General features: G+C 36.6%; 1 pseudogene; it reads left to right on the top strand.

The window, feature by feature from the left end:
- LOC130051554 (uncharacterized) overlaps nt 1-10,781 on the top strand; it is a 38,980-nt pseudogene extending 28,199 nt beyond the window's left edge.
- The last annotated feature ends 2,270 nt before the right edge of the window (nt 10,782-13,051 follow it).

Genomic DNA, 13,051 nt, shown 5'->3' with positions numbered 1-13,051 from the left:
AGATCTGAGAGTTTTCTGCACGTGCACCTACGTGCATGCACGTGCATATACATAATTCGACCATCTCGATACATTAGAAGTCTTACTATATGAGTACAAGAGAAGTTTCACAACTGTTCAATGAAAAACGAGAAATTAACGGCAACTCAAAACTAAAAAGACCGAAATCAATGCACATGCATACACCTGCGCATGAGTACCGCACAGCAATTTTGTTGATGCTATTCAATAGACATTTGAACAATATGCTTACTACATGAATTTGAAATTGATTGCTTCACTCATAAGAAAGTGATTGGGATTTCAAAATCCTCCAATCAGAATTAAGCACATGTGCATGCGCGTGCAGGGAAGTGATTTTGAGACTATTAATAAATTGACAGGCCCAAAACATACCTGCAACCTAATTTTCAAATCTATTCATTGCAATCTCAAAATGTTATAGACCAATACTCAAATTTAGACGTCAAAAATTACAATGCACGCGCATTCACGCGCATGCGATTTTGATAATGGAAAATTTGTTGACACCATTTCACAGACATTCATATCATAGTTCCTCGGGGTAAATTTGAATTCATTTCAGTTTTTAATTCAATAGTTATGACCATTTTAGTACCCGAAAAATGAAAGAAAAGCTATGCACGTGTATACACGGGCACGTGAGTATGACTCAGCATCAATGTTGATGTCATTCAATAGACATTTGATAGATATACTTACAGTATAAATTTCATATTGTTTCCATTATTTTTAAGAAAGTTATGGCGATTTGAAAATCGTCCAATCAGAATTTAGCACACGTACATGCACGTACCGGATGGTAATTATGACTGTAAACTTTTGGTAAGAATATCAGGATACATATACAATACAAGTTTGAAAAGATTTTGACAAAAAACAAAAAAGTTAGGGTCATTGAAAGAATTGAACCTTCAAAAGACAATGCACGTGCGTGCGCATGAGCGTTTGCAAATTTTATTTCATTGATCTGTAGATATTTGGCATGTCTACCTATCCTGTAAATATCATTAAATTTCCTTAATTAATATGAATGTTATAAACGGTTTTGTGTTATCCAATCAAATTGAAGCACACGTGCATGCGCGTGCAGAATTGAAATTTTGACGATGCCAAACAGTTAAGGGTCTCAAGTTATACCTACCATATCAAAAGGAAACGATTTCATTGAAAAGTAAAAAAGTTAGACTAATTCCAAAGTTGGTAAACAAAAAATCCAATGCACGTGCATGCACATGCATGCATTTTCAGACAAAATGACATTCGTTCCGCACATCTACATATGCTATACTATCATCCTAAAAAGGTTTCATATTGATCCCTTGAGTAGTTTCTGAGAACGCTCGTGGACAAAAAAGTCCCAAGAAGAAAGAAAGAATAATAATAATAATAACTAGTACTTATTGTAACGGGGACCGTTACAGATGTTCCCCAAACATTCCCCCATTTATTAAGTGGTGACATTTATTTCAGTACAAGTTGTTTTGACCATTGCAAACTGTGTAGCATGTGAATATATAACTATCTTATAACGTTCAGTCCATTTCATGCTAGTTCAAATCAGTTATAAAGATCTGAGAGTTTTGTGCACGTGCACGTACGTGCGTGCACGTGCAGATAAATAGTTCGACCATCTCGATACATTACAAGTCTTACCATATGAGTACAAGAGAAGTTTCACAACTGTTCAATGAAAAACGAGAAATTAACGGCAACTCAAAACTACAAAGACCGAAATCAATGCACGTGCATACACGTGCGCATGAGTACCACACAGCAATTTTGTTGATGCTAATCAATAGATATTTGAACAATATACTTACTATATGAATTTGGTATCGATTGCTTCACTCATAAGAAAGTCATTGAGATTTCAAAATCGCCCAATCAGAATTAAGCGCACGTGCATGCGCGTGCAGGGAAGTGATTTTGAGACTATTAATAAATTTAGAGGCCCAAAACATACCTGCTACCTAATTTTCAAACCTATTCATTGCAATCTCAAAATGTTATAGACCAATACTTAAATTTAGACAGCAAAAATTACAATGCACGCGCATTCACGCGCATGCAATTTTGATAATGGAAATTTTATTGACACCATTTCATAGACATTCATATCATAGATCCTCAGGGTAAATTTGAATTCATTTCAGTTTTTAATTCAATAGTTATGACCATTTTAGTACCCGAAAAATGAAAGAAAAGCTATGCACGTGCATACACGGGCACGTGAGTATTACTCAGCATCAATGTTGATGTCATTCAATAGACATTTGATAGATATACTTACAGTATAAATTTCATATTGTTTCCATCATTTATAAGAAAGTTATGGCGATTTCAAAATCGTCCAATCAGAATTAAGCACACGTGCATGCACGTGCCGGATAGTTATTTTGACTGTTTTCTTTTGTTAAGAGTATCAAGATACATATACAATACAAGTTTGAAAAGATTTTGACAAAAAACAAAAAAGTTATGGTCTTTGAAAGAATTGAATATTCAAATGTCAATGCACGTGCGTGCGCATGCGTGTTTTCAAATTTTATAACATAGATTTGTAGATATTTATAATCTTTACATATCCTGCAAATATTATTAAATTGTCTTAATTTACATGAAAGTTATAAACGGTTTTGTCTTATCCAATCAAATTGAAGCAGACGTGCATCCGCGTGCAGAATTGAAATTTTGAGGATGCCAAACAGTTAAGGGTCCCATGTTATATCTACAATATAATTAGCAAACGATTTCATTGAAAAATAAAAAAGTTAGACTGATTCCAAAGTTTGTAAACAAAAAATCCAATGCACGTGCATGCACATGCATGCATTTTCATGCAAAATGACATTCGTTCCGCACATCTACATATGCTATACTATCATCCTAAAAAGGTTTCATATTGATCCCTTGAGTAGTTTCTGAGAACACTCGTGGACAAAAAAGTCCCAAGAAGAAAGAAAGAATAATAATAATAATAACTAGTACTTATTGTAACGGGGACCGTTACAGATGTTCCCCAAACATTCCCCCATTTAGTAAGTGGTGACATTTATTTCAGTGCAAGTTGTTTTGACCATTACAAACTGTGTAGCATGTGAATATATAACTATCTTATAACGTTCAGTCCATTTCATGCTAGTTCAAATCAGTTATAAAGATCTGAGAGTTTTGTGCACGTGCACATATGTGCATGCACGTGCATATAAATAATTCGACCATCTCGATACATTAGAAGTCTTAGTATATGAGTACAAGAGAAGTTTCACAACTGTTCAATGAAAAACGAGAAATTAACGGCAACTCAAAACTACAAAGACCGAAATCAATGCACGTGCATACACGTGCGCGCGAGTACCACACAGCAATTTTGTTGATGCTATTCAATAGACATTTGAACAATATACTTACTATATGAATTTGGTATCGATTGCTTCACTCATAAGAAAGTTATTGGGATTTCAAAATCGTCCAATCAGAATTAAGCGCACGTGCATGAGCGTGCAGTGAAGTGATTTTGAGATTATTAATAAATTGAGAAGACCAAAACATACCTGCAACCTAATTTTCAAACCTATTCATTGCAATCTCAAAATGTTATAGACCAATACTCAAATTTAGACGTCAAAAATTACAATGCACGCGCATTCACGCGCATGCAATTTTGATAATGGAAAATTTGTTGACACCATTTCACAGACATTCATATCATAGATCCTCAGGGTAAATTTGAATTCATTTCAGTTTTTAATTCAATAGTTATGACCATTTTATTACCCGAAAAATGAAAGAAAAGCTATGTACGTGCATACACGGGCACGTGAATATGACTCACCATCAATGTTGATGTAATTCAATAGACATTTGATAGATATACTTACAGTATAAATTTCATATTGTTTCCATCATTTATAAGAAAGTTATGGCGATTTGAAAATCGTCCAATCAGAAGTTAACACACGTGCATGCACGTGCCGGATGGTAATTATGACTATACATTTTTGTTGAGAATATCAAGATACATATACAATACAAGTTTTAAAAGATTTTGACAAAAAACAAAAAAGTTAGGGTCATTGAAAGAATTGAACCTTCAAAAGACAATGCACGTGCGTGCGCATGCGCGTTTGCAATTTTTATTACATTGATCTGTAGATATTTGTCATGTCTACCTATCTTGTAAATATCATTAAATTTCCTTGATTGGCATGAATTATATAAACGGTTTTGTATTATCCAATCAAATTGAAGCACACGTGCATGCGCGTGCAGAATTGAAATTTTGACGATGCCAAACAGTTAAGGGTCCCTTGTTATACCTACGATATAAATATCAAACGATTTCATTGAAAAATAAAAAAGTTAGACTGATTCCAAAGTTGGTAAACAAAAAATCCAATGTACGTGCATGCACATGCATGCATTTTCAGACAAAATGACATTCGTTCCGCACATCTACAAAGAGTATTCTATCATCCTAAAAAGGTTTCGTCTTGATCCCTTGAATAGTTTCTGAGAACACTCGTGGACAAAAAAGGGTGACAAGAATAAAGAAAGAATAATAATAATAATAAGAAGAAGAAGAAACAGAGTAAAACCAATATGTTCCCAAACTTTGTTTGGGGAACATAATAATAATAATAAAAATAATAAGAAACAGAGTAAAACCAATATGTTCCCAAACTTTGTTTGGGGAACATAATAAGAAACAGAGTAAAACCAATATGTTCCCAAACTTCGTTTGGGGAACATAATAATAATAATAAGAAGAAACAGAGTAAAACCAATATGTTCCCAAACTTCGTTTGGGGAACATAATAATAATAATAATAAGAAACAGAGTAAAACCAATATGTTCCCAAACTTCGTTTGGGGAACATAATAAAAAACCGAGTAAAACCAATATGTTCCCAAACTTTGTTTGGGGAACATAATAAGAAACAGAGTAAAACCAATATGTTCCCAAACTTTGTTTGGGGAACATAATAATAAGAAACAGAGTAAAACCAATATGTTCCCAAACTTTGTTTGGGGAACATAATAAGAAACAGAGTAAAACCAATATGTTCCCAAACTTTGTTTGGGGAACATAACTAAAAATGATCTCCTTGCGAGCAACGAATAGATCTTCCGTCCCATTTCTGACGAGATAGGACCTTGACTGGAAGAATTCAATTAGTGAAGAACGACTATACATGAAAGAAATAAACACATACATATAAGACGTGATTTATCAATTGTAAACAATTTTGGTTTTGTTTCATTCACTTTCAAGTATCTCGGTAGTCCATAAAACGACTAAAAATTCAAATTGAACCACGTAGTAAACAACACTAAAAATTTCCATAAAAAATACTGAGTTTTTGGACAACTTCCGGTTTCGAACAACCAACTTCCGGTTTCGAACAACCAACTTACGGTGGAAATGATATGACTTATTACACTCTATTAAATAATTTGATGAGGATTAGAATTTAAAAAGTGAAATATTACATATTTTATAGTACTTCCGGCGGATGACGGAAGTGACAGCAGGAAAGTTGAAACACGTATGTCACATTTACAAGTCACTATCTAACTTTCCTGAAAACTTCAAGACTCAATCTTTGAGTATTTATGAGAAAACACTTGGAGAAAAAAAATCGGAAATCGTACATATTTAACGAACGGAAGTGAATTTTGAAAAAAACCCACAATAATTCACTATACTCTGAAGATGGATAATGTCAATTATATATTTGAAAATCACAAAAACACTTGCTTTATAAGCGAGAGATATGATAGCAAAGAAAAACCATTTTTCCGAAGTTTTTCTCTAAAAACCGGAAGTTGCTGGTTAAACTTCTGGTAAGACTAACATTTTCTGAAACGCCACAAGAGACCTAATTGATCAATGCAAGTTTTGTTTCAAAAGCATAATTTTGAAATTTGGCGTTTCTTTTGTTCACTTCCGGTAACGGCCGGAAGTGACGAATGATAATGATAAACGTTTATTACAGAGCTACAATTCACCATCTATCATCCCTGAAAGTTTATAGACACAATCTTAAATTGTTTATAAGAAAACGCCCGGACAAAATATCATTTGAAAAACAGAAGTTCGGCCGCAACTTGTGACCGGAAGTGAATTTTGAAATAGTGGTGCAGGGTTCTCTTGAAATGGATAATGTCAATAATATCTGAAAATATCGTATTAAATGGTTCATAAATAAACGAGATATACGAGGACAATGAAAGACCGTTTTTTAAAAGTTTTTCTCTGAAAACCGGAAGTTGCTGGTTAAACTTCCGGTAAGTCTAACATTTTCTGAAACGCCGAAAGAGACCTAACTAATCTATGTAAGTTTTGTTTCAAAAGCATAATTTTGAAATTTGACGTTTCTTTTGCTCACTTCCGGTGACGGCCGGAAGTGACGAATGGCAATGATAATACCCTATTGCATAGCTACAAGTCACCATATATCATCCCTGAAAGTTTGAAGTCTCAATTTGTAATCGTTTATGAGAAAACGCCCGGACAAAATGTCATTTGAAAAACGGAAATTCAACCGTAACTTCCGACTGAAAGTGATTTTTGCAAAACCAAAAAAAAAAACCTTCCTAGACAATCCTATTTTACATCTTTCCTGAAAGTTTCATGAAAATCTATCAAGCCGTTTTAGAGAAATCACGTGCACAAAATCGGTAAGAAAAAGAACAATAATAATAATAATAGAGGAAAAGAAACATAAGAATCACTATAAGGTCTTCCGTTGAGACGGAAGACCTTAATAATAATAAGAAGAAGAAGAAACAGAGTAAAACCAATATGTTCCCAAACTTTGTTTGGGGAACATAATAATAATAACTAGTACTTATTGTAACAGGGACCGCTACAGATGTTCCCCAAACATTCCCCTATTTAGTATGTGGTGACATTTATTTCAGTACAAGTGGTTTTGACCATTGCAAACTGTGTAGCATGTGAATATATAACTATCTTATAACGTTCAGTCCATTTCATACTAGTTCAAATCAGTTATAAAGATCTGAGAGTTTTGTGCACGTGCACGTACATGCATGCACGTGCTGATAAATAATTCGACCATCTCAATACATTAAAAGTCTTACTATATGAGTACAAAAGAAGTTTCACAACTGTTCAATGAAAAACGAGAAATTAACGGCAACTCAAAACTACAAAGACCGAAATCAATGCACGTGCATACACGTGCGTGTGAGTACCACACAGCAATTTTGTTGATGCTATTCAATAGACATTTGAACAATATACTTACTATATGAATTTGGCATCGATTGCTTCACTCATAAGAAAGTTATGGGGATTTCAAAATCGTCCAATCAGAGCTAAGCGCACGTGCATGCGCGTGCTGGGAAGCGATTTTGAGACTATTAATAAATTGAGAGGCCCAAAACATACCTGCAACCTAACTTTCAAACCTATCCATTGCAATCTAAAAAATTTATAGACCAATACTTAAATTTAGACGTCAAAAATTACAATGCACGCGCATTCACACGCACGTGATTTTGATAATGGAAATTTTGTTGACACCATTTCATAGACATTCATATCATAGATCCTCAGGGTAAATTTGAATTCATTTCTGTTTTTAATTCAATAGTTATGACTATTTTAGAACCCGAAAAATGAAAGAAAAGCAATGCACGTGCATACACGGGCACGTGAGTATGACTCAGCATCAATGTTGATGTCATTCAATAGACATTTGATAAATATACTTACAGTATAAATTTCATATTGTTTCCATCATTTATAAGAAAGTTATGGCGATTTGAAAATCGTCCAATCACAATTAAGCACACGTGCATGCACGTGCCGGATGGTAATTATGACTGCACACTTTTGTTCAGAATATCAGGATACATATACAGTACAAGTTTGAAAAGATTTTGACCAAAAACAAAAAAATTTATGGTCATTGAAAGAATTGAATTTTCAAAAGACAATACACGTGCGTGCGCATGCGCATTTTCAATTTTAATTTCATCGGTCTGTAGATAATTGTCATGTCTACCTATCCTGTAAATATCATTACATTTTCTTAATCAACATGAAAATTATTTACGGTTTTGTATTATCCAATCAAATTGAAGCACACGTGCATGTGCGTGCGAAATTGAAATTTTGACGATGCCAAACAGTTAAGGGTCTCAAGTCATACCTCCGATATAAATAGCAAACGATTTCATTGAAAAGTAAAAAATTAGACTCATTCCAAAGTTTGTAAACAAAAAATCCAATGCACGTGCATGCACATGCATGCATTTCCATGCAAAATGAAATTCGTTCCGCACATCTATATGGCATGTTTTACGTTGCAATATTTGATCTTTTCCATTTGTATTGTATAATTTTCCATTTGTATTCTATATTTTCCATTTGCATTGTATAATTTTTCATTTGCATTGTGTAATTTCCATTTGTATTGTATAATTTTCCATTTGTATTCTATATTTTCCATTTGTATTGTATAATTTTCCATTTGTATTCCATATTTTCCATTTGTATTAGACCTTGACCTTGAAAAATAGGTCAAGGTCAAAGGTCAAGGTCATCCCAAAAGACCAGAAAATGGCACTTTTTATACCCTCTTTCCCGCTTCAGATAGCAGTGAAATACCACATGGGTCAGCATGGAATTCTGGACGGGTCTCCGTATCGTGAATGACAACTCTCAATTTGGACCCCTCTGCGAACTGTGGCGACGCGCGTTGAAAATCTTGTTATCGCTACTCCTCCAGAACCGAAAGTCGTAGAGACACGAAACTTTCGCTGAGGAGTTCCCAGTGAAACTCCCTTGCAGTGAGAAGTCAACCGAAGGGAACCGGATCCCCTTGAGCAGAGTTATTGTCCCTGCAAATCTCCGATATCGTTATTTCAGCTTCTAACTTGGACAGGAATAGACCTAGAGACACGGGAGCACTTGCCAGAAGACCGATGACCTTGACCTTCAAAATGAGGTCAAGGTCACATACCTCCCGGTGCGAGTCCGTGGTGGTCCACAATACAACACAACAGGACTTGCGGTCTCTCGGCACGTCCTCCTAAAAGCACACTAGATCCATGCACATTGACGCCTGTCCTACGTTCAAACACACATAAGAACAACAAGAAAACCCTTAAAATTCCTTTATTTATTGTCTTTGGATGTTACGGCCTTTAAACAATGGTTTTCTTGGCCCTAAACAGTTGATAATTCACTTGGACTTGTTTGTTATTAAGCAAGTCAGTCTGGTGTAGTGGTAGAGAGTCTGTCGCCATGATGGAAGTTAAGCAACATTGATCGTGACGAGTAGTTGGATGGGTGACCGTGGGAAGTGTTGTTTTTTTTTTTTTTTTTTTTTTTTTTGTTGTTGGTTTTTTGTTTTTTTTTTAGGATTTAGGCGTTGTCCGGTTAGGCGATAAAAGAAGGGAAGAAGTATTGAAGTTGAAAAGGATTTGAAAATTAATTTTCAGAAAAAGCACTGAAAAGGTGGAAAGTCCTCTAATTGTTCGCGAACAATTAGGATTACTAGTGTTCTATTCAACTGCCACCTTGCACTGTTTTATGCCTTAGCGAATGCGAAAATTGAATTGAACATGAAATTGATGCTTAAAACAATCAATTTGGGTTAAGTCGTAATGTTTGTAACACTTCGTTTGTGGAAAAAATAAATCGCAACTTCATTGAATGCGAAAAAGGGAATGCGACATGTTGCACGTAATTTTTGGCCTTTATTTGGGTCGAAAGTGTGTCGCGGTGGTATTTTTGACTGTATGATCATTTTTTTCTCTATATTGGACCATTATCAAGCTGATTGACCCAAACAAACCCTGTTTTCTCCAAGAAATAAGGGATAATGTATTACGTCTTAACTATTGCCAATATCGAACTCTCCGTACGTGCGACGACTCCACATTTCCTGGTAGACTGACCGAGGGAATCGAACCCACCCCTTTTTCCATTCGAGAACGGAAAATGTGCACCTTTACACCTGGTCAGTTGCAAATCTTGAAATGTAGAAATCAACCGTATACGAGAATTCTGAATGGATGCGACTGCGCATTTTGGACGTTAAATCATCAAGGATTCCCATTCTGACCTAGGATTGACAAATGTATTCAATACGTGGCACTTTCGTCTCAATTATTAGGGCTTCTCACCTTCCTGTGGAAAGTCCTATTGATATTGTTCTGTTTATTATTATTTGTCTTCTTTTCTTTCCGCCGCGAGAAGCTTTTGACGTCTTAAGACTTATCGAAAATCAATGTAGACCATCCTTTTCGACATCTCGAAACATGCTCAGATTTGACCCTGCGTAACTGAACTTTGACCTTTAACGAACTTGGAGGACTCTACGCGAAAAACCCTTGTTATCGGTTCTTCTCGAAAACCGTGAATGATAGGAGCGCTCCATCCGACCTTTTGCAGAACATAGAGGTGACTTGGTCCAGTTGACATGGGAATTCAACCAAAGGATTCGAGGACCCTTTCAGGAAGTTAGTACCCCTCGTGTTTAACGGTTTCTGCGTAAGAAATTGTCGACTCCTAAAGCATTCGTCGTAGAGACACCGAACCCACTGGAAATGGTCGGGTGACTTTGACCTTGAAAAATACGTCAAGGTCAAAGGTCAAGGTCATCCCCAAAGACCAGAAAATGGCACTTTTTATACCCTCTTTCCCGCTTCAGATAGCAGTGAAATACCACATGGGTCAGCATGGAATTCTGGACGGGTCTCCGTATCGTGAATGACAACTCTCAATTTGGACCCCTCTGCGAACTGTGGCGACGCGCGTTGAAAATCTTGTTATCGCTACTCCTCCAGAACCGAAAGTCGTAGAGACACGAAACTTTCGCTGAGGAGTTCCCAGTGAAACTCCCTTGCAGTGAGAAGTCAACCGAAGGGAACCGGATCCCCTTGAGCAGAGTTATTGCCCCTGCAAATCTCCGATATCGTTATTTCAGCTTCTAACTTGGACAGGAATAGACCTAGAGACACGGGAGCACTTGCCAGAAGACCGATGACCTTGACCTTCAAAATGAGGTCAAGGTCAAAGGTCAAGGTCACACACCTCCCGGTGCGAGTCCGTGGTGGTCCACAATACAACACAACAGGACTTGCGGTCTCTCGGCACGTCCTCCTAAAAGCACACTAGATCCATGCACATTGACGCCTGTCCTACGTTCAAACACACATCAAAACAACAAGAAAACCCTTAAAATTCCTTTATTTATGGTCTTTGGATGTTACGGCCTTTAAACAATGGCTTTCGTGGCCCTAAACACTTTATAAGTCACTTGGACTTGTTTGTCATTAAGCAAGTCAGTCTGGTGTAGTGGTAGAGAGTCTGTCGCCATGATGGAAGTTAAGCAACATTCATCGCGACGAGTAGTTGGATGGGTGACCGTCGGAAGTGGTTTTTTTGGGTTTTTTTTAAATACGATTTAGGCGTTGTCCGGTTAGGCGATAAAAGTGAAGAAGTATTGAAGTTGAAAATGATTTGAAAATTAATTTTCAAGAAAAAGCACTGAAAAGGTGGAAAGTCCTCTAATTGTTCGCGAACAATTAGGATTACTAGTGTTCTACCCAACTGCCACCTTGCACTGTTTTATGCCTTAGCAAATGCGAAAATTGAATTGAACATGAAATTGATGCTTAAAACAATCAATTTGGGTTAAGTCGTAATGTTTGTAACACTTCGTTTGTGGAAAAAATAAATCGCAACTTCATTCAATGCGAAAAAGGGAATGCGACATGTTGCACGTACTTTTTGGCCTTTATTTGGGTCGAAAGTGTGTCGCGGTGGTATTTTTTACTGTCTGATAATTTGTTTCTCTATATTGGACCAGTATCAAGCTGATTTACCCAAACAAACCCTGTTTTCTCCAAGAAATAAGGGATAATGTATTGCGAATATCGAACTCTCCGTACGTGCGATGACTCCACATTTCCTGGTAAATTGACCGAGGGAATCGAACCCACCCCTTTTTCCATCCGAGAACGGAAAATGTGCACCTTTACACCTGGTCAGTTGCAAATCTTGAAATGTAGAAATCAACAGTATACGAGAATTCGGAATGGATGCGACCGCGCATTTTGGACGTTAAATCATCAAGGATTCCCATTCTGACCTAGGATTGCCAAATGTATTCAATACGTGGCACTTTCGTCTCCATTATTAGGGCTTTCCACCTTTCTGTGGAAAGACCTTTTGTTATTAGGGCTTTCCACCTTTCTGTGGAAAGACCTTTTGTTATTGTTCTGTTTATTATTATTATTATTATTATTTGTCTTCTTTTCTTTCCGCCGCGAGAAGCTCTTGACGTTTTAAGACTTATCGAAAAACAATTTAGACCATCATATTTGAAATCTCGAAACATGCTCAGATCTCACCCTGCGTATTTGATCTTTGACCCCTAACGAACTGATGGGACTTTACGCAAAAAACCCTTGTTATCGGATCACCTCGAAAACCGTAAATGATAAGAGCATGAAACTTTCACTAAATTCTTTAATCGATCAAGCTGAAGCGTTGTAGTGTTTACTTTTAAGTTTTCGGTGATCCCTAAAGGGAGTTAATGGCCCTGAAAGTTTACGATTTTTACGGAAAAATTCAAAACTCCTAAAATATAAGTCGTAGAAAGACGGAACCAACTGGAATGGAATACTTGACCTTTGACCTTGAAAATCAGGTCAAGGTCAAAGGTCAAGGTCATCCCCAAAGACCAGAAAATGGCACTTTTTATACTCTCTTTCCCGCTTCAGATAGCAGTGAAATACCATAGGGGTCAGCATGGAATTCTGGACGGGTCTCCGTATCATGAATGACAACTCTCAATTTGGACCCCTCTGCGAACCGTGGCGACGCGCGTTGAAAACCTTGTTATCGCTACTCCTCCAGAACCGAAAGTCGTAGAGACACGAAACTTTCGCTGAGGAGTTCCCAGTGAAACTCCCTTGCAGTGAGAAGTCAACCGAAGGGAACCGGAACCCCTTGAGCAGAGTTATTGCCCCTGCGAAT

The sequence above is a fragment of the Ostrea edulis genome, chromosome 2, assembly GCF_947568905.1.
Source record: "Ostrea edulis chromosome 2, xbOstEdul1.1, whole genome shotgun sequence".
Lineage (NCBI taxonomy): Eukaryota > Metazoa > Mollusca > Bivalvia > Ostreida > Ostreidae > Ostrea > Ostrea edulis.
This window is presented reverse-complemented; position numbering and strand designations above follow the sequence as displayed.